Below are 27,969 nucleotides of genomic sequence, written 5' to 3' on the forward strand. Positions count from 1 at the left end.
ATGCTTAAAAGTTTTGGCCAGCTTGTTAATTGGTTTTACTTAGTTGATATTCTGTTGGTGTCAAATTACTTGTCTTAGAAATTTGGGTTATTTTAACCATCATAAAATACATTTATGAATTCTTTCTTCTTATGAAAACCATTTAAACTTAAGTTTCCACAAGAATAAAAATGCCTAGATCAAATTAATATAAATTTTAAAGTGTGGTTTAACTTTTTGCTAGAAAAATAATCAAGTTTCCAGAACAATTTTTTATGAAGGCTGTTTAAAAACAATGGTTCTAATATTTGAGTACACTGAAATAAACTGTTTTGAACAAAGACAAAACTAAACTTTATATATTCCAACAAAAAAAACAGATGCTTTCGTTTATTAGGTATTATGCAAGTCTAAGATGCTCACTTTGGCGTATTAATGCCTACTTTCTTTGTCTACCTGTACCTGGATGAAGGGTGGTTGCAGGCACTAAGCAGAAATAAGTGTCTTTAAAACAGACCTTTATAAGGTGCATTGCTTAGCTGGTTGGGCTATGCCTAGTGTTATTCAGCCAGTTTAAATATTTATCTGTAAATATATATAGGATCTTTTAAAGATGATGTGGAGGTTTGCTTAAAATGAGAAAACCTCCCCTCTGAATGGAGAATGACAAGGTTTCCCATGCAAGTGATCCCACATCTTATGGTGTTCTGGGGTTACCCTTCCCATCTTCTCCAAATAAAACAGCTTGAGGTTTTTGTTTTTTGTTTTTTTTTTTTTTTGTACATCAGCCAGAGCCCTCAGCTATTATTTTGATTCTTGCTCGGCAGAAGAGGGTAGGCTTGTGTTTGCCTGAATTGTTTCTCCTAAGTGGTGTAGCTTCTAACAATTATAGGTTTTAACTTTTCTCCCCACTATTTAACTCCATACATTCCCCATATCACACTAGCAAAACAGTGAGGTTACAATAGACCTTTGATAATGGAGGTTTTCAAAGAATAGGTATGCATTGCAGAATACACTAAGAAAGACTAATTTATTGGCTTAAGAGGGTTGGCCTTGAAGCCAAATTGCCTCTACTGAACTTCATTTGCTGTATAACTTTTGGAGTAACGGCTATCTACTATTTTTGACTTGCCCCTAAATCTAGTAATATTTTTTCTATTGGCAGCACCTTGTTTCTTCTTTGAGGAACCATCCTTTCCTACATCCAGTCTATGGGTTCAGCTGGGGCTGACTTTATACCTTATGCTCCAGAAACTGATATGGGTTTAGTCCCAAAAATTGACAGTCACAGTGATTTCTAACAAAATAGATATAGGCTCAAGACATTGAATTGTGAGAAATAACCCAGAACTTTTGCTGGAATCTATTAGGAAAGATGCATGCTCTCTCTAGCAGTGTTGCTAAGGCATGTGAAATGCAAGGCTGCTACCACGGGGGAGCATGTGTGCAGGACACTGAAGAGTTTTCGAACCAAACGAAAGCAGAGCTGAGAAACAGAGACAGAGCCCTGGTGACATCCCTTCAGCAAGGACACGCAGTGCTGCCAGATGCATGGTCTACCTTAGTGAGTCACAGTTTCTTATCAGAGGGGTAAAAGTATGGCATTGGAGTCAGATGGCTTCAGTTCCAAACACAGGTTGACTCTTCCCAGCTGTGTGATCATGAACAAATCATGCACCCTCTCTGTGCCTCCTCATCTGTACCTACTTCAAAGGGTTGGGAAGCTAATCTATGCAAGAACTTAGAACAGTGCCTGGAAAATACTATGAGCTTTGTAAGTCCATGTTATCATCGTGCATTATTGCTAGTAGTTTTTCTTGAAACCAATTACAACTTAGTTTCTGTCACTCATAATCAAAGAGATCTTCTCCAAATAGCTCGTAGTGGCGTTGTTCGATTACATAAACAGTCTCAAAAGTCCTGACACATACAGGTTATTCAGGTATTATTTGTTATTGTTATTATTGTTAGCAACGACATAATTATTTTCATCTTCTTTTCCTTCTTCAAAGCATCATTCTTATTAAATCAAACTAATATTCCTCAGCTCTGAGAATTTCTCCATAGCCATAGTCTATCCTTAAGAATGTGCACCTGACATTTTGGGCATTCTTTTCTCCTTCTGTCTTTTCTGATGCAAGCCTGAAACAAGCAAATAGCTTTTATTTTATTATAGAGTTCATGTCTGCATGACAACCATGCCATTTCTTAAATATCCGACAGCCATTAAAGTACAGTGTTCAATATAATTTTTCCTACTCCAGACCTTCATCTTAGACACACCAATTACTGGTAGATGCTTTATAATCGCAAATTTCTCTTTAATCTATTTTGGATTTAATTCTTATGAATGGTCCCATGCCCAGCCATTGTCACAAGCAGCAAGGATTGAAGGACAAAAGCTTTCTTACAGTTGTATCCATCAGTCGTAAATGGTAAGCAGTGAGTTTTGACATCTATCTCTTCACCTGGCTGCTAAGGAATCATGAGAGCCCATAACTGATGGGATTCAAGGAATTGATTCCACACTGGTTTCATGTGGCTTCTGTTCTTGGTGTCTCAGGATATTCTCACACCCCTTGGTCTGGTGTCCTCAGAATGTCTGTGTTTTTCTTCAGAGTATATATTATTGACCAAAGAGCAATCATTTCTTAGTTTAAACACATATTTAGCTTACAGTGTACAGATACTTAGTCATTAATGTGCACTTTCTATAATGGCTGATGAAACCATAGTAGCCTTCTGTCTCTAACCTAAGCACAGCTTCTACTTGTATTTCGATTTTCTCTATGGGATCACTGGAGGCTGCACGCCCTCAGTGCTTCAGTGACTGGCTGGGATGGGAGTTAAAGTCACGCTGGAGGGAAGTGGTTTTCCAGCAGAGGATCTCAACTATAAAAGTCGACTCCCTATTGTATAGCACTGTGATATTTCCTGTGGACACCTTTAAATGCCCTAATGATAAGAGCCTGTATTATAGTTTAATGGCTTTATGCTCAGTATCATGTATACTATCCAGAGGATACTCCCTCCACTTAGAATTCAGTTCTCATTCTCCCCAGCAATTCATCCCGTCTCACACACACATACACATACACACACACACACACACACACACACACACACACACACGAGTAACTTCTTCCTACCTTCCAGAATATTGCTAATTCTTGTTTCAAGTTACCTACTGTATTCTCTGGGAAACCTTCCCTAACTCCACCAGTTGGATTAAGCACTCTTCTCTTCTGGGGCTTCCGTAGTGATTTGTGTATGCCTCTCATTCACCACAGTGAGACAAGTTAACTATTTCAGTGACCCCTCCCTCATTTAACTATAAGCTCCCAGAGCATGGCGTTAACATGACCATGAATATTTGCTGTGCTGACTGCTCTTGATAGCCTTATTCGTGGGCTCCTCTCCAGTGTGGCGGGCTCAGGGTGTGTCAGACCGGTAAACACGGAAGTCTCGCTTGCCCGTAGGAGTGAGCTAAATCTCATATGCATAGCAGTTGGGGTTCTTGGTTGCAAACCTCAGGAACCAACTCAGGCTTTGCAGTTAATGCTTTGAGCCTAATTCAGTGGCAAAACCATGTGTTCACACAAACACTGATATAGCAAGAAATTCCTTAAGTACTCAGAGATCACGGATATTATGAAAGGACCAAGTTAATCAAAAGTATATTTAAACATTCGGAATCTTTTAACAAAGCCAGTACATAGACAGTTATACTGTAGAGATTTGTATGGCAGGAGAGTACTCTGGCCACTGAGCACGTGTTCTGAGGTGTCACCAGTGGCACTCAGGAGCAGCTGCCCTGCTCAGTCTCTCCAGGCCACCTCCATCCCAAGTCTTTGCTTAAGCTCTTAGCTCAGGCATAAGAGGCAAAAATGTTTCCCTCTGAATTGACCTCATTAAGTGGCGATTTGCGCTTTGTGTAAGCAGAATTATTGCTGGAAAAATGCAGTAAAAAGGAATAGTGATCTGCAATTTCATTTGCAATTATATTTTTATTAAAACAGTAAACGATTGAAATTCAGATTTCATACAACGTATGGTCACCCTAATAGCAGTAACATTTCGCATATTAAATATAAAAGTGCAAAACCAAGATATTTTAGTGGTCTGTGGAATCTAAATTTGTATAAGCATTGATAGAAAAAGTAAATTTCTTGATTACATAACAGTTAGTACAGATTTAAAACACTGCTTAGTCTCCTGATGACTAACAGTGTTTCTAATAAGAAACATGAAAATACCAACATAAAAATAACTTCAGAGGTAAAGCAAGAAATACAGAAAAAAATATAAAAATGATTTAAAAAAATCACCATAGGTAGGGGCGGAAGGGATGAATACATTTTTTAGTTGAGATGTTAAAAATAGTAATTATAAGAATACAAAAGTAACGTAGAATGCACTACAGATTACAATATAGGTCAGACCCTATTACTTCGCAAGCACTTCATGAAGTGTGTTTTCATACAATAGATAACAGAATGTGAAGCCTATTGTTGATTCCCTATCAGGCACGTTTACTAAATCAAAAAACATGCAATCATGGCAAGTTTTTAAATAAATCTCATTTACAAAAGTCATCATAAGAATATGAAGGACATGAAATATCTTCATCTTAAATCATCCACCTGCCTACAGGGCAGGGCTATGTGTTATATTAAGTCCAACTGCTGAATAATTTGCAAAAAACTGGGAACTGTTTGCTCATCTGAGTTCAACATATATTTTCCCCTTCTAGTTCTAAAATTAATTTGTGTGAAGAACTTGTCCAAATAAAAATCACTCATGTTATGAAGATGCCTCCTACGAATTAAGAAGACAAATACAGACATGAATTAATGATGACAAATACAAAATTTTGACACTTTGTAATGCAGTCCCATTATATAAATAATTTTATTTTAACCTTTTTATTCATTTTAATTGACAAAAATTGTATGTATTTATCACGTGAGATGTGACATATATTTACACAATGGAGTATTTAGCCTTAACAAAAAGGTCGGTCATTTGTGACCACGTGGATGAACAGGGACGTTCTGCTAAATGGAAGAGACAAGGAGGGAAAGACAAAATCCACATGATTATCACACTTACACAGGGGACCTAAAGCAGCTGAACTCACAGAGAAAGTAAAATACTGGTTGCCAGGGGGCTGGGGGCTGGGGTGCTATGTTGGACAAAGAGTACACATTTCAGTTAGACAGAAGGAATAAGTTCAACAGCTCTAATGAACAGCATGGCCACCAGAGTTAATAATGGTGCATTATATTCTTGAAGATTGCTGACAGTAGATACTAAAACATGATGTTTTTGTGATGAAAAAGAATTACAAAAAAACAATACATATGTGAGGTAATGCACACATTAATGAACTCAAGGCCTCCCTCCACTTCCCCCACCCCTGAATTCTGGGACCAGCCTCCGCTGTCTCTTCCAGGATAGAGGCCCAGGTCCTGACAATGGCCTGTGAGGCCCGCCCTGGCCATCCCCACTGCCTGTGTTACGTCCACGCCACACTTTACCACCTCTCTTCCCCTCTGGCCCCTTGCTCTCTGGAACCTCACCCAGGTGCACGCCCTCCTCCTGCCTTGCACAGGCTGCCCTGTCCTCTGGAGCACCTTCCCAAGACCTGTCCTGCCATCCTCAGCAGCATCACTGTTCAGAGAGCCAGGCCCAGGCAGCACAGCCACAGAGCCTCTTGGAAGGGGGCACATAGACCTGATCTGTGGAAATCCCCCATTTTAACAGAGCTGTAGGTCATAGAGACCTGCCTTGCCTTGCAAAACAAACCCCATGGGCGTGAAGCATTGAGATTCTCTAACAGTTTGGCTGCAAAGATATTTTATGACGTACATCGTGAACAAAACCAAAATAGAGAGAGAAGTCACAGCAAAGTTGTTGTCCCTAATGTATAATATATTTAAGCACGAACGTGCCTCCAAAAACGTATCTTTAGGTGCCAGCACCTTTTAAGTCTAAGTGGCAGAAGACAACTTGAACTAGAGCATGTCAAGCAAGGACAGAAACATGCAAGCTCAAAGAACAGACCATGGCTCATCTCTCAGAAATGACGAAAGGCTGTGAAACTCCACTTCCGAATGCTGGAGTTGCTGAGTTGTCTGGGAATTCCTGGAAGCATCGGCAAATATGAAAATAGTTGAATCTCTTGGCTAATAAAGAAAATGTGGAGTTTTGTGGTAGCTGCTAGGCTGTCTTTGTTGATTTTACCTCTTAAAAAGAAGAGACTTTGCCTCAGATAATTGTAGAACTTTGGACCATTCACACAGCTAACTTTTTCATCGTTCGTTAATTACATAACCTGAGTTCCAGATATTTACATGTCTAGAAGGCTCTTGGTACAAGTCAAACTTTATTACTTTTTACTCGGACTTCATACTTTCATTTTCAATTTCCTGAATGCCATTATAAAAAATTAGCCGTAGAAATTCAAATCAGACACTGAAACCCATTTCCAGATGGCAGAAGTGATGACTTGAAGGTCACAGATACGAGGAAGTGGTCTGACGTGATGTGGAAACTTCCTGTGGTGTAATGTACGGAAAATCTCCATGCCCAAAGGGTGGCATTACCTTTGCACAGAGTAGGCGGGCCAGGCAGCTCTGGGCATGGGATGATATAACCTCCTCAGGAAATTTTCTTGGTTGCCAGATTAAAAAGCTTCCCATATGTTCAATCTGTCCCAAAAGTCCAAATGCTAACTACAGACACAGACTTTAAGTGATGGCTGCTCAAACCCCACACCTCCACCCACCTCACCCACCCTGGGTATGTAGTGTGCCCCCCGCCCCAGCCCTCAGTCCTGTGAATCACGTGAGCTGGGGCAGTCTTCACCCCTGTGGGCTTGGAGAGATTTTACTTTCTGAGGTTTTAAGATGCCTCCTCTGATAAATTTCTTCTCTAGCACTCCATTCACTTCTCTTTGCTCCTTTCTCTTTAAATAAAATATATCCTTTTATTTCTCTGAACTAAGATCTCTTGAAAACATTGTCAAGACAACCACAATCTCCGATATGTGTTTCTTCACGCAGAGCACCATTTGTCTTCATAGGCTTCTTCCAGACACTTCTCCACAGCCCTTTCTTTGTAAACTAAAAAGCCTTATAAATAAATATTCCTAATCAAAGAGTTTCTTCACTAAAAATAGTATTAGTACGGATTTTAAAAGAAGTAAGTTATATCTAACCCCCTTGCATTAAGTTGTAGTGACATCTTCTCACTACATGGACTTGGAAATCAACTCATTGTGTGGACTGGTTTTTGCTGCCAAAATGGTTTTTGCTGCCACCAAAATGTGTGCATTTTAGCTACCCCAGCCTTCAGCCCAGGCAGCAGAAGAGGTGTTCCTCCTCAGTCTGACCAGCAGGGACTTAATGTCTTGGAAATGTCTGTCTGTCTGTCTCTCTCTCTCTCTCTCTCTCGCCCCTTCCTTCCTTCCATCCCTCTTTCCTTCCTCCCTCCCTCTCTCTTTTTTCTTTCTTCTCTCCTTTTTTCTCTCATCAATCATCTATGTACCTCCTACCCATTTTCCAAACTGATGTAACACAAGATAAATATAAATAAGTAAGGAAACTGCAAAATATATAAATATAGAAAAGTGAGAAAACTGTCAAAGGAAAAGATTAAAAGAAAAAAATGGGATAATGCAAAGATGAAGTATTATAAAAAATGTCTTCCGAAATGCTGTGCACGTACAAATGTGTTGCTAACCTTCTTGGAAGCTGAGACAGGAGACAAATCACTCGTGAGAAAACATGACTACTTTTTTCATGAAGACCTGAAATAATTCTTCTGGAGTTATTATTAGAGAGGATGCAGATGATGAATATGACTAGCATCATCAACAGCATCATTGAGTCAGTGTGTCCCTTGGTTTAAAATGCTCACGTTTCCTATTGCGTAAATACAGTTCAGTTAAAAAAGCTTGTTGCAAGAGGTCAGTGAGAGTTTCTAGAGGACAGTTAATGTGTGTCTTGAGCATCCTATGCACCCAATGTGTTCTATGGGTCTCAGTAACATTAGCAGTCTCAGTGATCTCAGCCTCTGGGTGCAAAATTTTAACAGATAAGCAAGTAAAGTTCACTGTATGTGCCCAGTTTCTGACTTCATGTCCTAACAATGGAGGGGTGGAATAAACTTTACACATATATATGAAATCCAAATTTTACAACAGAAATTGATAAAGAATATAGTTTGAGAAGGAATATAAAATATAAGAAATGTGTATTAGCATAATGCTAAATAAGCATCTATTTAAAAGGAAAATGTAACTTTAGTATAAAAAAGAGCAGTTAAAGTAAATCTAAAATAGAATTTTTCACATAGCTATATATTCAATTAATACAAATGAATGAATGGATAGATATCATTTTAAGAGTGATCCTTATTTCTAATATATATGTCAAGCATATTTTACTTCTATGAGAAAACATAGACTTTTGATAAAATTTGAACATGAATGTTAATATATCTAATGTTATTATAAAACCTCCAGGCCAGGCACAGTGGCTCATGCTTGTAATCCCAGTACTTTGGGAGGCTGAGGCATGCAGACCACCTGAGGTCAAGAGTTGGAGACCAGCTTGACCAACATGGTGAAACCCCATCTCTACTAAAAATACAAAATTAGCTGGGTGTGGTGGTGCATGCCTGTAATCCCAGCTACTCAGAAGACTGAGGCAGGAGAATCGCTTGAACCCGGGAGACAGAGGTTCCAGTGAGTTGAGATCGCACTCCAGCCTGGGCAACAAGAGTGAAACTCCATCTCAAAAAACAAAAACAAAAACAAAAACAAAAAAACAAACCCCCCAATTATTTTTCTCTTCACTGTCAGAACACATACACACAGATACACACTTTAGTGTCTTCATAAATGCATATACTCATGCAACCACCACGATCAAGGTATAGAACATTTTGATCCATTCAACAAAGATGCCCCTTTTTATGGTTAAGCCCCTTCCCACTCACCTAGACCATGACAAGCACTGAATTGTTGATTGCCCTTAGAGTTTAGCCTTTCCTAGGATGGCATATTATGAAACTGTAGCTTGTGTACTCTTTTATTTCTGGCTTCACTTTGCTTGAAAGTTTTGAAATTCATTCATTTCTTTATATATATCTCAATAGTTTGTTTTCTTTATTGTTGACTAGTAGTCAATTTTATGAATATCCCACAAGTCGTTTATCCGTTCTTCAGATGATGTACATTTGAGTTGTGTGCAGTTTTTAACTTCCATGAATAAAACTTTTAAAAACATACATGTATAGGTCTCTTTGCTCTCAGTTATTTTTATTTTTCATGGATAAATACTTCAGGCTAACATTGCTGGATCATAAGATTAGTAGATTTGGGCTTGATAAAAGCGGTGGCTCAAGCCTGTAATCCCAGCACTTTGGGAGGCTGAGACGGGCGGATCACGAGGTCAGGAGATCGAGACCATCCTGGCTAATATGGTGAAACCCCATCTCTACTAAAAAATACAAAAATTAGCCGGGCGAGGTGGCGGGCGCCTGTAGTCCCAGCTACTTGGGAGGCTGAGGCAGGAGAATGGCGTAAACCCGGGAGGCGGAGCTTGCAGTGAGCTGAGATCCGGCCACTGCGCTCCAGCCTGGGCGACAGAGCGAGACTCTGTCTCAAAAAAAAAAAAAAGATAAAAGTTTTCCTAAGAGATTTCACAATCTTTCTCTCCCACCACTGATGTATGAGACTTCCAGTAGCTTCACATCCTCACCAACACTTCGTATTACGAGAAATTTCACTTTGCCATTCTGATGAGTGTACAAGTGGTCTTAATGTGTATTTCCCTAATTAATTGCTAATAATGTTGAACACATTTTTGCTTCTAATTGGCCATTTTTACATCTCTTTGGGAAGTACCCATTTGCCTACTTTGTAATTATATTGTCCTCTTATTGAATTGAAAGGATTTCTTATTTATGCTGAATACATTATAAATATGATATGGAGTGTAGATAATTTAATAAATTTTTACCAGTACTTTCTCCCAATTTGTGACTTCTCTTTCATTTCTCTCTGCAATGACTTGTAATATTCAGTGCACAGATATTGTGCATATTTTGTGAAATTTACCCCAAAATATTTCACAGTTTTTATGTGATTGTAAGTAATTCTGGTTTTTAGGTTCAAACTCCCATTGGTTATAATATAGAGAAATAAAATGGCTTCTCGTTTGTGGACCTTATATCCTGTGACCATCGTAAACACTAAACCGCTACCAATTTTATAAATCCTCAGACTTTTCTAGCTAGATGATCATGCCACTTCTGAATAAAGGTAATTTTGTTTCTTCCTTCCTGATCAGTTTGCCTTTAATTGTTTTATCTTCCTTTACTCTACTAGGTAGAAGTTTCAATATAATTTTGAATAAAAGTGGTATGGTTGGATGTACTTTCCTTGCCACTTTTCCTTTGTTTTCTTGTTTCTTAGGGCAAAAGCATTCATCTAAGTTTTCATATTTATTGCAATAAGTTGTTCACAATATTCTATTATGATCGCTTTAATATCTGTTGTATCTGTTCTGATGACCCATCTTTCACTGGCAATTTGCACCTCCTCTGTTTCTCTTAATGAAACTAACTAGAATTTAAAGATTTTATTCTTCTTTGCTTTTGCTCTTATTAACTTCCATTTTCATTGATTTCTATTTTCATTTGTATTATTTCCTTCTGTTAGATAGATTTGAATTAAATTTGCTCTTCTTTTTTGTAATTTCCTAAGTGTAAGTGTAGATGATTGATTTGAGATTTGTTTCTAAACATTTAATGCTATAAATATTCCTCTATGCAATGTTTTAGCTCTATATGACATATTTTGATATGATGTGTTTTCATATAATCCAGTTCAAAATATTTCCTTATTTCCCTTGTAACTTTTTATCTGACCAGTGAATTATTTATAAATGTCATTTTTAATTTAAAAATATTTTGGATGCTGGGCATGGTAACTCATTCCTGTAATTCCAGAAATTTGGGAGGCTGAAGTGGGAGGAAAGCTTCACCCAGGAGTTCCAGGATGCAGTGAGCTATTGTCGTATCACTACATTCCAGTCCCAGTCCTGGCAACAGAGCAAGACCCTGCATCCAAACATAAAACAAGTTTAACAGTGTTGTCCAAATTTTCTAGAGATTTACTAATTTTCTGTGTATTTATCCCATCGACAATGGAGACAGAAAGAAGTGTTTAAATTTCCAACAATATTTATGAAATTTGAAAAAAAAAATTTTTTGTTGGGTTTTGCTTGATATTATTGGAAGCTCTGTTATACATTTAAAAGTTTATTTTTCATTCTTGATGAATTGACCCTTAATTATTATGCAATGTTTCTCATTATTCCTGGTAATAGCAATTATGCTAAAATCTACTTCATCCAATGTTTATATAGCTAATCCAGCTTCTTTTGGAATTGTGTTTCCACGACCTACTGTTCCCTCTACTTTTTTTAACGTGTGCTGCATGTAGACACCACGTAGTTGGTTCTTGCTTTTCATTCAATATAAGCATCTTGAGCTTTAATTTTATCTTTCCAGAGACTAATCTTACATAATTATTAACATATTTTTATTACAATTTGACATCTAATTTGTCATCTCCTATTGGTGTCATCTTTTTTTTTTCTGTATTTGTCCCATTTTCTTAGTTTGAAATAATTATGTTTTTGTGTTTCCATTTTGTCTCTACTTTTGGCTGATTGGCCTCATCCTTGTTATTATTTACTTATTTCTCTGATGTCTCTGAGGTTTGCAACATTCACATTATTCTTAATACAGATGACCTTTAAATAATATTAAACCACAGCACATGTCATATACAATCCTAGCAACTTTTTTCTCTCTTCTCCTATCCTTTGTACTATCGTCATACATTTTGTTCTTACATATGTCATCAAACGCACAACTCTTTGCATTATTTTTATTTCAATGATTTACTTATTTTGATATGATTAAAATGGGAAACGTGTCTCATATAGGTAGCTTATATTTACAAATCACGGCTCTTGCATTCCTTTGTGCATATTTTAATTTCCACTTGCTATCATTTTTCTTTTGCCTCCTGAATTCCCTCAGCTTTTATTTGCGTGAGAAAGGCTTTATTCACCTTTATTCATGAAAGATACGTATGCTGGGTGTAGAAATCGGTCTCTGTAAGAACAGAATATTTACTTACAGACCTGACTGGTTTTTTTCTGCCAGGCTCTTAACTACGGTGTGTTGAGTCCATGTAGTCTGCACTTGAGTCCTGTCTGTTTTGTTGTTTCCGAAGTTACCCTGGGTGTACTGCAGCCTTCAAAACCCTTCAGTAGTAGCCTGCCACTGGCCTGAACTTAGTCTGGGACCTGGAGTGCCAGAGAACACGTTCAGTCATCCGGCTTTACTGTCAGTGTGCCGCCCTCTCGGACCACATGCCCTTCTCAGCGGCCGGTTTCCTGCTATCCAGTGGAAGGGGCTGCTGCTGTTACTGAGAGCAAAGCGTGTGTTCTCTCGACTCCAGACTCAGGCTTAGGCAGGCTCCGTGTGTCTGAGCTTCAGGAAAACAACGTTCTTAGCATCCTTTCCTCCCCCAGCGAAATCACTCTGCATAGTCTGGAAGGCAGGCCTATATCCTGCACACACACCCGCCCTGACCACAGGTGACACTCTGCTTCGTAGCTGGGTGTGTGGTGTCTGCATCCCTGCCCCCATAGCCAACTCCTAGGTTCATTGCATCAGTGCAGACTCCTGGGAAGGAGTGAGATTTGGACCTAGTGTCATGCAGGGAGGGGGGGTGTTTTTTACCTTTCCTCGGTGGCAGATAACCGTTTCCTGTTATCTGGACAGGTGTGTTTCCACCCTTCCTTCAGGGGCAGATGGCATCTGCCCCACGTTAAGAGGGGCCCAGGGTGCAGGCAAGTTTTATGTCTGTGCCTAAATGTACATAAGTTTCCCATGGACTCCTGTGTTACCCTCAAAACTAGGCAGTCCCTGCACAACCGTGTCACTGAAGTGGAGGGACCTTTGGGGCCTGCAGTGCTGCCTGCAACCCTTTCTGTGAGCACCTGAGCTGCCTGTGGGGAAAAGCAAGCTGTAGGGGTTATGGGGGCAGGTGCCTGGTGTCTAGGGCTCCCAGGGATTCCAACCTGCCAGTAATGTTAGCCCTGGGCTTTCAGGGGGCCTCTTTTTCTGGAGTGCTCCCAGATGGAACCGTTTGTGTGTCCCATACTCCTCAGAGGAAAGTCAGGTCACATGGGGGGGGGCCTTGCAGCTTCATAGTTTCAGTATTCTGAGAGTTGCAATAGTGCTGACAGTTGCATTGTTGCAATAGTCTGATAGATGCAATAGTGCAGATAGTCTCAAATATTATGATTATTTATGATTTTTTAGATTATCCACTTTTTTTCATTGGTAGACTAAAACAACGTTCTCTCTTCTGCTATTGAACATGTTGCCCTCTTTAGTGGTTATTATCCTCTAAAAATATGGAAACCCGTGTTCAGAGGAGTTCGTTTGGGGTGGAACATAATGGGCGAGTATTGGGTGCAGACCCGGTGCGGACCAGTTATTATGGACTAACCTGACCCTGATCACAGGCTGCGCTGCCTGATTTTAAAGGTGAGCAAGCATCACTCTCTGATACTTATATCTTGAAATGATACTGGAATATCTTCAAGTGGAAAAGGGCACATCGGTGTGATTTTGATTTTTTCAATGTAAACTTATTTTTTAGAACAGTTCTGGGCTTATAGAAAAATTGAAGAGTATGCACATTGTTCATGCATCCCCTTCCCAACACACACAGTTTCCCTTCTTTGCATCTTGCATTGGTGCACTGCGTTTTATAGTTGATGAGCCAATATTGGAGTATTCTTGTTAACGGAAGTCCATAGTTGACACCCGTGTTCTCTCTCGGTGTGGCACAGTTCTATGGGTTCTGACAAATGCATAATCGAATCTATCCACTACTATAATATCACACAGAATAGTTTCACTGCCATAAGAATCCTCTATGTGCCATCTATTCATCTCTGCCCATCCCCACCCCTGGCAACTGCTGATGTTTTTACTGATGCATAATTTTGCCCTTTCCAGAATGTCCCATAGTTGGAATCATATATAGTTTGTTCAAATTGACTGATTTCACTTTATAATAACGCACTTAAGAATCCTATTTTTTATAAGTGTTTTCTACAAAGCAATAGATTCTATTTGTGGAAACAATGCTCTGAAATTTTAAGATATCATTCACCTTCCTCAACTTCAGTTTCTTTATTCATAAAATAGGGATCATATATTAATTTCTATCCCAAGATTTTTGAACATTGAAAAGATAACTTACATGTAAAAAAGTCAAATGTTAGACAAATATCATTTTTCTTAAAATATTGTAATGAATGTAAAGATATGAGGGATTTGAGAAGGGGAATTAAAATTAAAATGCAAGCCAATTCCTGACATGAATGAGAAAGGAAAGTATATGAGTTCTATCTGTTTTTGCTTTTGATGTTGTTTGATAGTAATTTCTTTAAATTACTTATGTTTCCAAGATACTATCATGATATTTCAATGAGAACACTTTAACTCGGAGAAAGATAATCATCTTTGTTTTAGTTTATTTGTTTTATAATAAGCAACTAATATTTTAACTTTTGCTTAGAGCTCCTAAAACATATCGGGCTGTAATTATTTTAAGTAAAAGGACAAAACTGTGTGTGTAAACTGAGTGTTTTATTTATACACACCATATCATCTTATCTAAGGGAGAAAATCCTTTTCTCCACAAAACTTTATTTTCTCCCAATGGCTTTCATTTTGAACAAAAGGATTTTACTTTTGATATTTGCACAGACTTGTCCAGGGCTGATGATATTTTGTTGATTGTTATATTAGCAGGCTGTGTTGTCAGCTCGGTATCATTCAAGAAGTATGAGTGCATATTCAGGTGTCAGAGAAAATCTAAAATCATAGGGAAAAATATATTTATGTCTCATGAAACGATTGCTATTCTTGGATCATTCTGGGGATTTCTAAAATACTTTTTGATAAATGAAAGATTTAAAAGTCTCTTCTCTGAATCATCTTTCTCAACTTTTCCTTCAACTTTATTGTGAGAAAAAATGTAGTACTTTTATTATCTTTTTCTTACTTAAAAATAGAGCTTAGGTTGCCTAAAATTTTAACAACTTTTATATAAATGTATCTTTGTTCTTATGTATCAGAGGGCTAGAGGAAACAAAAGAACTACATAATGTGTGTATTTTAGTCTTACCAGACTAGAACAAAGACTATTTTATGTAGTAATGTTTATTTTGAAAATCCATCTGGACAAAACCCTGAACATTAAGGGCATAGTTCAGATATGTGCTGAAATTGCTATGTATGTTGACAGAATTTACCATTAAATGAAAAAATGAGAAATTTTTATTTTAAAACCTTCCCTCTATCATGCCATCAGCACTACAACCCCACAAATAACATGAAATCAGTTGCATTGTGCGAATGTTTGAATTTCCTTGGACTGTAACCCTCCTGTTGACCCTAGTTTGAGATATTGCATCAAATCCCAAGATTGAATAATCTGATCTGGAAACTCACTGTCCAAGGTTTCTAATTCTGGTGTCTAACAATTCACAAGACATCTATTATTCCAGCATAATTTTTTGCCAAATGAGGAATATAGTCTATGAAGTTTTATTTCTAATTGTCTTTTAGGTATTTATTACTTTAAAAATTTGATAAATATCTGCTTTATAACCAAGCATAAACTTGTTTGCCTAAGCCAAACAATTCAGCTTTCTTCTGTAAAGGTGCCAGGAATTTGCAAACTGCTCTTCCCCCTGCTGTTTGGTAGTCGTGGGCACTCCGATTGTGATCTGCTTCTGTGAAAACTGTCTTTTAAGGGAGACAGCTCCATTAGCAGTTTCATCAGTCAGCCTAAGAGTATCTTATATTCATACTGATACTTTGGTGTTTTTTTTTTTTTTAATTTTCTTACTAGTTCATTCTAGAAATCAAAAAAAAAGAAAAAAGAAAAAAACACCATATGAAAAAGAAATTATTCTGTAGTCAATGCTTTGCCGGTCCAGGAGGGAAAGCAGAGAATCCTGGCTGAGAACATCCTGAGGGAGCTGCTGCTGGTTCAGCTCGTTACCATCTGAGCGTGCGTGGAAGCGGCCCTTGCTATCTGTTATTGAAGCAGAGATTCTGGGACTAGGTCGTCTCCAGGTTCCTTTTCAAGGAACTTTTTCTGCCTTCTTTTGCCTCCGGTTCCAACTGAGAGACCTGAGAAGCTGACGGTCAGCTCTTTTCCACGTGAAGGCATTCTGGTTCGAGTCGTCGAGAACTCCATAGCAATGCTTAGAGCGCACTTGTTGTGGCCTGGATGACGCTGTAAATGTAGAGTAACTTTCAAGGTAGTTTGTACCCTGGATTTACATCAACTGCTGATACGTGTAGTCCTGGGGCTCTCCAGCCTCCCAGGGAACAGTTCTGTTACTGGTGGCGAATCTATATCCCTATGGTTCTGTAGTAACCTGAATTCCTGCCTCCTCAGAAGAAAGAATTTGACTGAGGGCATAAGGCAGAAGGAGAAACCAAAGCAGGCTTTAGAGAAGGAGTGAAAGTTTATGAAAAAGCTTTAGAACCGGAACAAAAGAAGGAAAGTACACTTGGAAGAGTGCCACGCGGGCGACTTGAAAGCCAAGTGCATGGTTTGACCTTTCGACTTGGGGTTTTATACGTTGGCTGGCTTCTGGGGTCTAGAGCTGCTTCTCCCGACTTGCCCAACTCCTTGGGAAGCTGTTCGTCACCAGTTTCAGGTGTTTTCTATCTGTTAGGAGAATGGCTTTCTCTGATGCCGGCTGTGACCAATTATGACTTTAGAGCAACAGCTAACAATCACCTGCCCATCACCTGACGGTCAGTGGACACTCCTGGTGCATGTCGGGCAGGAGGAGCCCTCTCCTGCCCTGCTCACGCCTGACTAGCTACCCACTGTAACAGTTTCAGTGGAACCACTCGAGTTATTGAAATGTGTTCCTGAGCCTAAAACTTAACTCCAGCAATTTTCTTGGCATTCTATGCTACCCCTAAAGGATTTCGTCTTTACCCGCCCCGAGATTCTAGTCTCCGGTTGTCCCTTGAGAATGAGTAGGGTTAATTTCTAAAAGTACCATATGACCCAGCCATCCCATTACTGGGTATATACCCAAAGGATTACAAATCATGCTGCTATAAAGACACATGCACACGTATGTTTATTGCGGCACTATTCACAATAGCAAAGACTTGGAATCAACCCAAATGTCCATCTGTGACAGACTGGATTAAGAAAATGTGGCACATATACACCATGGAATACTATGCAGCCATAAAAAAGGATGAGTTTGTGTCCTTTATAGGGACATGGATGCAGCTGGAAACCATCATTCTCAGCAAACTATCACAAGAACAGAAAACCAAACACCGCATGTTCTCACTCATAGGTGGGAACTGAACAATGAGATCACTTGGACTCGGGAAGGGGAATATCACACACCGGGGCCTATTACGGGGAGGGGGGAGGGGGGAGGGTTTGCATTGGGAGTTATACCTGATGTAAATGACAAGTTGATGGGTGCTGATGAGTTGATGGGTGCAGCACCCCAACATGGCACAAGTATACATATGTAACAAACCTGCATGTTATGCACATGTACCCTGGAACTTAAAGTATAATAAAAAAATTTCTTCAATGAGAAACACATTTTGCAAAACACACAGCTCTTGACAGTTAATGTTCTTCTCTGCTGAAACTTGCTCATCTACTTCCTCTACACAATCTGCATTTCTCATCGGCTCCTCTAATTCAAAAAGAAAGTTTATTACTCTGATACTTCATTTCAAGATCATCTGGTATACTCATCACCCCTCCTTCCTTGTGTACCTTGATTCTATTCCTCTGCTTATCTCTCCACCCGTATTTATCTTTACATCCTATCCTTCAAATTTAAACTTTAGTTAATCCATATAAAAAATCTCAAAATACAAATAATAGCACATTTACTTGGTTTTAACCAAGCAAAGGCTTAGGCGTCAACCCCAAGGTTATAGGCTACTGGGTTCATTAGATTTTTATATCCCATTAATGTGTACCAAAAGTCCATGAAAATATTTCTGCTAATCCACATAACTGAATTTTACCTATTAGAGCTAATTTCTAGCATCAAACAAGCCACTATTTTCATTGATGAAAATCTAATATGTATTATACTAATTAGTAAAGCCTCTGGAGTTGATGAGAGATACATGTAGTTGAAAGAACTTATAATAGCCTTCTCTAAAAATTAGACATTCAGAGTAAATGACAGCTGATCACCAGCACTGGGCTATGAATACCTAGAATATAGACTAAGCTAATCCAATGCAAAAGCATGCATTCAAACACCCTGACACAGGAACACACACTGAATTGTTTTTAATTACAGTCTCATAATACTTCCCTCCAGAATGTGAGATTTTGGGTAGTGAGGACTTGTGTGTTCATCAGTACATCATTACTTCCCATGACTATGTCTAGTACATTGTAGGCACTCACCAAATCTTTCTTGAACATCTTTTTTCAAATACAGTTAATATACCATTAATACAGGGCATGAATAGAGATTAAAATCTGGCAAGAGAGACCCTGAAGGAAGAAGCACATGTCCCATCAGCTTCTGAGGACAAGAGAGAACACAGAGAAGGACTCTGTCTTAATTAGAGTGACTGCCTTAGAAACCCTGGTGACGTGTCCTCACCAGCTTCACCCCTTAATGGTCTTATATCCAAACTTTATTACAGAAGACTCTGGCGAATATCTGTTTTCATTCCCGTTTTTTGTGGTCAACAACATTCTTCTCTTTAGCGTGATGAACTGCTTCAGGACAGGGATTGTGTCTCATCTTCCTAGTTTTTAAAATTCTTAAGCTCAGTAAAAAAGTTTGTACTCAGTATTTATTGTATGAATGTAAATAAAACAAAAAGTTTCTAAACATTATTGATCATTTTCCGGTGCACAGATAATTATAATCTAAATTAGTAGATTGAAACTGTATTGGCATCAGCATGTCTTCTGAATGTCCCTTTTTGTTGTTATTTGAAAGGATTTTAAAAACATTTTAAACAAAATCTTGAATGAGAGGATTTTTCTAAGTGATTTTTTAATGTAGAATGCAAGACAAAATAAGCAGTTCTGGTTCATTGATAGTTCTGTTAGACTGGTCTCCAACAGAAAAAAATAGATACTTATCGGAATTGTTTCTCTGTACTATATGAGAGGAGACATTAATAAAGTGTGTTGCATAAAGCTGAACAAAAATAAATGGTCTGTTGTCTTCCTTTTCGGAGGCAGAGTTGAGGCATAAAGGACTTTATCCACAGTTTGAAAATATCCATAGTTTGAATATAATATATGCTTTTTTCTTAGTGTGGGCAATATCTGTGCCTTTCAGGGAGGAACAAGCTCTCAGAGGTGCCGTCAGCACCTATCTCTGTGCACACCCGCCACTCAAGGAGCACATTTACCTGCAGCTAATGTCTGCTGTGATGGATTCCCAGCAAGCCTCTCAAAATGGATGTCACTCCAGCCTCTTAAAGGATATTTTTTTTGGAATTGTTTAACCTCCTAAGAAGCAATAGAAGTTCTTAAAAATAACTTTTATGCCAGAAGTTGAATAACTTTGTACAGCTTGTTTTTGTTTTTACCAGAATATGTAGAGAGAACTTAATGAGGTGCCATATGTCAAGTCTGGAGTCAGATTAAAAACAAATAATTAAAATATATCCCTTTTCCATCAAAACAGATTGTGATATGTTGGTGGAAGGAAGCTGAATCTGACATGTCATGTTTTGACAGTTATTTTTTTCAAGAAAAAAAATCAGTCATATTGTTAGAAGTATTGTACTTGAAAGCTGTATTTTTCTTCCTGTGGCATAAAAAACTGCAAATTTAAAACTCTGGAAAGTTTTAAGTCATAATTAATTGAACCTGCCATATCTATTAACCTGCCATCATGAAATAAGGAAGGCACATATTTTGGGACATATGGAAGCATCTGAGGAACATTCGTTTGGCATACAGACATCAAAGAGTAAGAGAACTGTTGCGAGGTTTTATGTGTGTTGAGGGTGTGATGTGTGTATGTGTGTGTTGTGTGTTTGGGCAATTTCATATTTCTCCCTAAATTCAAATTGACTTTAACTATACAACAGATTATTCCTCAATGAGGACATTTTCCAGTAATTGTTTTTCATGAATGAGCGGCTGATAAGTTCTTGTTGACTTTTTTTTTTTTAACATTAAAATACTTTAGGCCAAGTCTTCAGTATGTAAAAGTAAGAATATAACTTGTATAAATAATGAGATTTCTATTCTTACTTCGCAGAATGGCATAGAAATAAAGCATTCATATTGCCACTTTGGTCAGTCCCACACGGGAATATCTGATGGCACCCTCATCACAGGGGACTTAAAACACATAACCTGGCCGTAGAGCAGGAACTTTTCAGCCCCCACCTGGATCTAACTAAGCAGTGGGGCTTCTCAGCGGAGGAGGTAAAACCCTGGGATCTCTTGTTAAGCCAGTTTCACACATGGAACTTAAATGAGCCTGGAAGCTCCATCAGGTCACGGGATTCATCAAGATGGTCAAAAATAACAACACTTTCTGGAGATGAAGGTCAGGGATGCTCAGAGTACACAGACCAGCATAGGTGGGATAATCCCAAAGGCTGGTTTCTCACCCTAAGAGCCCAGTTCTTTGAGACTATATTTTCTTTCCGTTGGGTGAAGCTAGGAATGTCACTCGGAAGGCTTTTTGAGCTATTCGTGCTAATTATATCTGTGACAAAGTGGCACCATTCAGGGCTTTGTGCCAGGTCTCTGGTTGGGAAACTGTGCGACACTATGGGAGCTCACCTGCTCTCTAACATAGAAGGGCCCCTGGTGGGATTCTGTCCTGAGCGGCTGTTCTCTTGAGCAGTGGTCATTGATCTCTGTTTGCCTTCTCTCCCACCTAAGTGCGTGCCACCACCTCACGGAAGATTCGACAGACATGGACACGAGCACCCTGTGGCCCCAGAACTATCTTTTCAGTTGTGAACTAAAGGCCAACAGAGATGATCACTTTAAGGTAGATAATGATGAAAATGGACACAAGTTATCTTTAAAAACAGTCAGTTTAGGGGCTGTTGCAAAGGATGAGTCGCACATTGTTGAAACAGAGGCAATGAATTACGAAGGCAGTCCAATTAAAGTAACGCTGGCAACTTTGGAAACGTCTGTATGGCCAATGGTTTCCCTTGGGGGTTTTGAAATAACACCACCAGTTGTGTTATGGTTGAAGTGTGGCTCAGGACCAGTGCATATCAGTGGACAGCACTTAGTAGCTGTGGAGGAAGAGGCAGAGTCAGGAGATGAAGAGGAGGAGGATGTGAAACTCTTAAGTATATCTGGAAAGCAATCTGCCCCAGGAGGTGGCAGCAAGGTTCCACAGAAAAAGTGAAACTTGCTGCTGATGAAGATGATGATGAAGATGATTTTCATGATGAGAAAAACTGAAAAAGTGCCAGTGAAGAAATCTATATGAGATACTCCAGCCAAAAGTGCACAAAAGTCAAATCAGAATGGAAAAGACACAAAACCATCAACACCAAATCAAAAGGACAAGCATCCTTCAAAAAACAGGAAAAAAAACTCCTAAAACACCACAAGGACCTAGTTCTGTAGAAGACGTAAAAGCAAAAATGCAAGCAAGTATAGAAAAAGGTGACTATCTTCCCAAAGTGGAATCCAAGTTCATCAATTATGTGAATAATGGCTTCCAGATGACTGACCAGGAGGCTATTCAAGATCTCTGGTAGTGGAGGAAGTCTCTTTAAGAAAAGAGTTTAAACAATTTGTTAAAAACTTTCTGTCTGTCTTCATTTCTGTAAGAGTTGATGTCTGGCTGTCCTTTATATAATGCAGAGTGACAGCTTTCCCTGCCGTGTTTGATAAATGTTGTCCAGGTTCCATTGCCAAGAATGTGTTGTCCAAAATGCCTGTTTAGTTTTTAAAGACGGAACTCCACGCTTTGCTTGGTTTTAAGTATGTATGGAATGTTATGATAGGACATAGTAGTAGTGGTGGTCAGACATGGAAATTGTGGGGAGACAAAAATGTACACGTGAAATAAAACTCAGTATTTTAATAAAGTTAAAAAAATAGAAGGGCCATCCCATCTTTTATTTGCTAGAAGTGAGCATCTAAGCATTATCCCAGAGATTCCTTTGTAGGGATTTCCAGAAATCATCTCCTAGCTCAGTGTTGTGAGATCTCTTATCTTAAAGATGCATCCATTGCTGTTCCCTCTGGGGTTTTGTTGTTAAACTGAGGAAGGTCACAGAGACCATGCACTTTTCTCTAGACAGCCAATGCCATAAACCACCAACTGAGGAGTAGCGTACAATTTGTAAAGTATTTTGATCTGAAAGTCAGGAAGCTTGGATTGTAATTCCAGCTCTGCCATGGACCAATGTCGTGACCTTTGACATTTAAATAACTTTTACTTCAATTTTTCCCCCTAAAATTGAAGTTGTTGTCATGTTTACCTCATAGGGTTATGGAAATGATAAACTAATGATACCATCGTTACCTTATGCTCACAGCATGACAGCACTGGTGACCCTCAGCAGAGGGGACTGCAGGAGAAACCTAAAGAATTAACTAAAGAATTCTGCTTAAAGGTCAGTACAAGTGTGGAACTATTAGTGTTCAAGCCCCAGCTCTTGCATTTACCATGAGACCTAGACTAAGTTAGTTAACCTCCCTGTGCCTCAGTTTCTTTCCCTGTTAAATAAAGTGCTAATTTCATAAGGTTTTCAAATATAAACCATTGTAAGTTCTGAACTGAAGGATGTGTGCAGATTAAGTGGTCTTATATGTATATTACTGTATCCCCTAATGCTACGGAATGACGCTTGCCATTGAGTATTTCGAACCCATTTTTCCTCACGATCCACATACATCTTCCCCCTGGGTAGTAGGACATGTCCATGCCATGATTGACTTCTGGCTCTGCAGGTTTGTATCATGTGTTGATGCTATGGGTGGTAGGAGTCCACACCTGAACATCTAGCAACATCATGACCATGCAAACTACGTAAATATTACCAACTTGAACCAAACTAACTGTATCTCCACAGCTGACAATCAACAAATACAATACATAATACAATCATACAGTATTATATTGGAGTTTATGAATATATGTAAAGAAGGAAAAGGTACAACAGGCAGGGGAAATCAGGAATCACAACTGGAACGGAGTAAAGGAGGTGGAGCTGAAAACTGGCGCAATATTAAATGCAGGGCTTAGGAGAGGGCTCATTAAGAAAGCCAGATTTGGCCAAGCACAGTGGCTTATGCCTGTAATCCCCGCATTTTGGGAGGCTGAGGCAGGCGAATCAGTTGAGCCCAGGAGTTTGAGACCAACCTGGGAAACAGCGAAACCCCATCTCTCCAAAAAATACAAAAATTAGCCAGTCGTGGTGGCACACCTGTCATCCCAGCAACTTGGCTGAAGTGGGAGCATCACCTGAGCCCTGGAGGTAAAGGCTGCAGTGAGCAGAGAGAGCACCACTCCCTGCATTCCAGCCTGGGAGACAGAGTGAGACCCTGTCTCAAAAGGAAAAAAAAAAAGGCAAGATTTGTGTGAAGACTTACTGGTAGTGAGAAAATTAACAAAGCAGATGACCTTAGAAAAGTTACTTCCAAGAAGAGAGGCAGAGAACCCACAAAAACTAAAGGCAAACACCCAAAGGGAAGCATGTCTGCTATTGAAGAACCAGGAATAAGGGTCAATGGGGTTGGAGTGCAGTGAGGGAGGTGGAGAGTGACAGGAAGGGGTGTGTAGAAAAGGGGGCCAGGGGAAGGAGAGGCAGAAAAATTATGTAGTGTCTTCTGACCTTACTGATTCTTTTCTCAGATTGAAATGGAACCCATTATATGGTTTTGAGCAGAGTAAAGACACACTTCCATTTAATGTTTAAAGAGGGTTACAGTAGTAGCTGGAGTAAACATACTGGACAATTACAGCCATCTAGGTAAAAGAAGATGACGGCTTCAAGCACTATGGACAGATAAGGAGAAATGTGAAAAGTAATACGAAGTGGCCAGAGAAGCATTTTGAAATAGATGCAACAGGATGAGCTGATAGAGGAGACACACAGAGTGAACAAAACAGAAGAGTCAAGGACGAACTTATTAAGATGCTTGGCCAGAGAAATGAAAAGGATCAAGTTGATATCAGCTGAGATGGGGAGGTCTGGGGATGGAGCAGGTTAGTGGGAAAAGATCAGTCTAGTTTAGGACTTGAGTTTCAGCGAGCTGTTAAATAACTAAGCAAAGATGTGAATGGGCATTTGAAAATTTGAGTATGGAATTTGGGAGAGAGGTCTGAGGCTGTGACTTAAATTTGTGAGTGGTTATCATATAAATGTTTAAAATCAAGTAACTATATGAGGTCATTGAGGAAATGAGTACTACATAAATAAAGAACAAACATACGCCTTTCCATTACAAGGCTTCTAAATACAACTAAATCTGTGAGAGGTGTTAAATATCAGTCTTCAATTTATCATCCAAAAGTCAGCCCATATCTTTGTCAACCTATAATTGCCAAACGCCTTGCAAGTGATAGGAAAGCTTTTTAACTGAATTTATTCTACAGAATTACTTTCATAGACCATGATTCAAGAGTACACATTGACTGTCTCCAGGAGTGATATAAGCAGTAGTGTTCTGGTGAAAACCTCCGTATGATTTTGCAAACTTGCTTCTGGGAATTGTGTCTATTTGTTACTCATCTCCACAAGAGAAATCGTGGTTTAGTACTTTCTCTCTGGATCCCCAGAAAGACAGGGAAGGCTTGTCTTTCCAAAGACCTGATAGTTTTGGTTTTGATGCAATAATGAGAAACACATATTTTTTGAGTTTCCTTTCTGTGGCTACTGTTGAATGAATGTGGGAGAGTGGTTAAATGTCAACAATCTGGAGGTCGACCATCTGGTTTCTTGTCTCTGTCCATCAGTAACTCACTATGGCACATCAGGAGGTTACTCAACTTGCCTTTTCTTTAGTTTTCTCATTTGTAAAATGAGGACAATAGCATTAGCTACAAGGTCTGGACTTATTTAACATATATTAGGCCTAGGCCCTACGTAAATTTTAGCTATAATTATTGGTAGTACTACTATTAATAGGTAATATTTATGGAGATTTGACTATGTTCCAGGCATTATTTTAAGCAGTTTACAGAGATGATCTAATTTAGCCTCTACTTTATAAACTGCACATTCTTATTGTTGCTACTCTATGAATGGTGTACACAGAGAAGGGGGAAATCACCACTTTCTGTAGCCTGAACTTTCCATTACACATTCTCTCTTTCTCTACTTATTTGACATTTGTTGTTTATTATTCAGCAGTTGTTCAGTCTTATTAATAAAAACAATGTCAACCTGTCTTCAAAGGTGAGGGTAAAAAAATATAAACTGTTTTAAAGCTCCAAAAGTTTTCCAAATTATGTATCACTGCTCTTTAGAACATTACATGTTTTGTACTACATCACTGAAAGACAACATACTAGAACATGAGAAGCAATGCATTGAGAATCAGGACATGTGTGTTCCACTGGCAATTTTGGCACCCATTCCTAGGTAATTTACTTCTAGACATTTAAACCCTCTAGATCGCTGCTACTCCAAGTGCCAGTCTGTCAGACATAAGGATCGAGTGCACTGTACTCAAGGAAATCAACACACTGCTTCCTTCACCAAAGTGTTGTTCTCCGGAAACACTGTGAGCTGAAAGAAACACGCGCTTAGGAATGTGATAGACTTACACGTGGCTAGCTGACTGATCTCTCTGCAGGATGCCATAGCAGCGGTCTGTCTTGTGGACTACGGTTCTAGGAACATCGCTCTAGACCTTACAATCATCATGTGTAGAAGGAAAGGGAGGGCTCTTTTGCTGGTGGACTTAATGATTTATATTTGTAACAATCTGTGTAAAACCTTGATTGGCATTGTAATACCAAGAGAAAAGCCAAGCCAACTGGAAGTCATAGACTTTGCCTTGACTACCTCAATATGAGACAAACGGTACCTGCATTATTAATTGTCCTCCCGCATCAAAGCCACTGTTTGCACCCACTGTTCAGTTCTTATCCTAAGAGAATGATCCTCTCATGGAGGAGATGAACAGCTGTACAGCTACTCGACTTTATGGTCACCAGATGAGTATTGCTAAAGGAAGACCTCTCTTACTCTGCATAGTCCTGCATGTGCCATTGGTACTTAGTCTTACTCACAAGACATTTGTTTTACTTTTCTCCTCCTTTAAAAAGAAACTCGTTCATGTGGTCACTTACATACAGCAGCTGGAAGTCTTTAGGAGGGAGTACGGGGGTTCACAAGGAAGAAGGAGGAGGCACACCTGTCTTTCTGAAGCTGTTTGGACTGAATCACACCAGCTCCTCTGGTCGGCAAATGCTGTACCAAGCCTGCCCTACATGCTTTTAGAGCCAACATTTTTAAATCAAGACCCACTGTATGGTAAGGGCCAACCAATACACTGGAAAACAGATAATCCAGCAGCTCTGATCTCCAGCTACCACCTCAGGCTGTGCACAACATGGAGAGCATCCAGGGCCCCAGGCTCTCCGCCAGCCCAGGAGGAGCTGCAGCTGCAGTGGTTTGGGTCAGATTCTACTGTACAGCTTGACAGAAACGGAAGAAAATTAGAAGGAAAACTTACATAAATTGCAACTGAGGTGGTTAACTCATTTGACATATATTCATTTAAACCAAAGGTGCAGCACATTCGCATAGTTAGAGAATAAATGTGGATGTTTATTACAAAGGTGGGCATCTAAATTCCATGCACAAGGCAAGAAGGCAGGATCTGTATTGCTAGCATCTTAATTGTCATTGTGGACTTTTTCTCAGAACAATTAATTTTCCTTGCCGCTCTGTTTTATCTGACTAAGGTGCTTGCTCAGGCTCTGTCCTTATGAGTATGTGCTGTCCCACTACAGTCCCTGTAAGATAAACTCCCCTCACGCCTGTAATCCCAGCACTTTGGGAGGCCGAGGCAGGAAGATCACTAGGTCAGGAGATCGAGACCATCCTGGCTAAATCCCGTCTCTACTAAAAATACAAAAATTAGTTGGGCATGGTGGTGGGTGCCTGTAATCCCAGCTACTTGGGAGGCTGAGGCAGGAGAATCACTTGAACCCAGGAGGTGGAGGTTGCAGTGAGCCGAGATTGCGCCACTGCACTCCATCTGGGCAACAGAGTGAAACTCCATCTCAAAAAATTTAAAAAAAAGATAAACTCCCACTTAGGTGTGTCTTTATAATTTAGGGGAGAAGAATCAACATTTATTGAGCACTTGCTTTCTGCCTGGTTTTGTATGGGATACTTTTGAAACATGAATTCCTCTAAAGCTTGCAGCAACCTTTGGGAGAGCTAAAATTATTTTCATTTCATATCTGCTCTATTTTATTCAAAAGATAACTACCAATATACAGTTTTAGAAGTGTAACCCATTCTTGATATTTTCTACCAGATGTTGGCCATTACACCAGTTGATTTCTATTTCAGGAATACATATTCACCCATATGTAAGCCTTCATCGTCACAATGACTCGAATTGGTGTGTCTCATTTCTTATTGTTGCCTAAAATACAACCAATAGCCATGGCTTACGACAAGCTATGTTGCCTTGAATATTAACTTCCCCTGCATAATTTTTTTACTTAATGGTCATTAGCAGCAGCTGCTGGGAAATAATACCTGCCAATGTCTACTTCGCACGGAAACAGAAACATTAGGTCTGTGATTTATCCAAAGTTAACACACATACCATGCACGGATGGTTGTATCGACGGACGACAT

General features: G+C 39.2%; 1 pseudogene; it reads left to right on the plus strand.

Annotated features, from left to right (window-relative positions):
* Positions 1 to 21,963, plus strand: part of LOC105525382 — a 36,566-nt pseudogene extending 14,603 nt beyond the window's left edge.
* Positions 21,964 to 27,969: the final 6,006 nt, after the last annotated feature.

The sequence above is a fragment of the Colobus angolensis genome, unplaced genomic scaffold (assembly GCF_000951035.1).
Source record: "Colobus angolensis palliatus isolate OR3802 unplaced genomic scaffold, Cang.pa_1.0 Scaffold53, whole genome shotgun sequence".
Lineage (NCBI taxonomy): Eukaryota > Metazoa > Chordata > Mammalia > Primates > Cercopithecidae > Colobus > Colobus angolensis.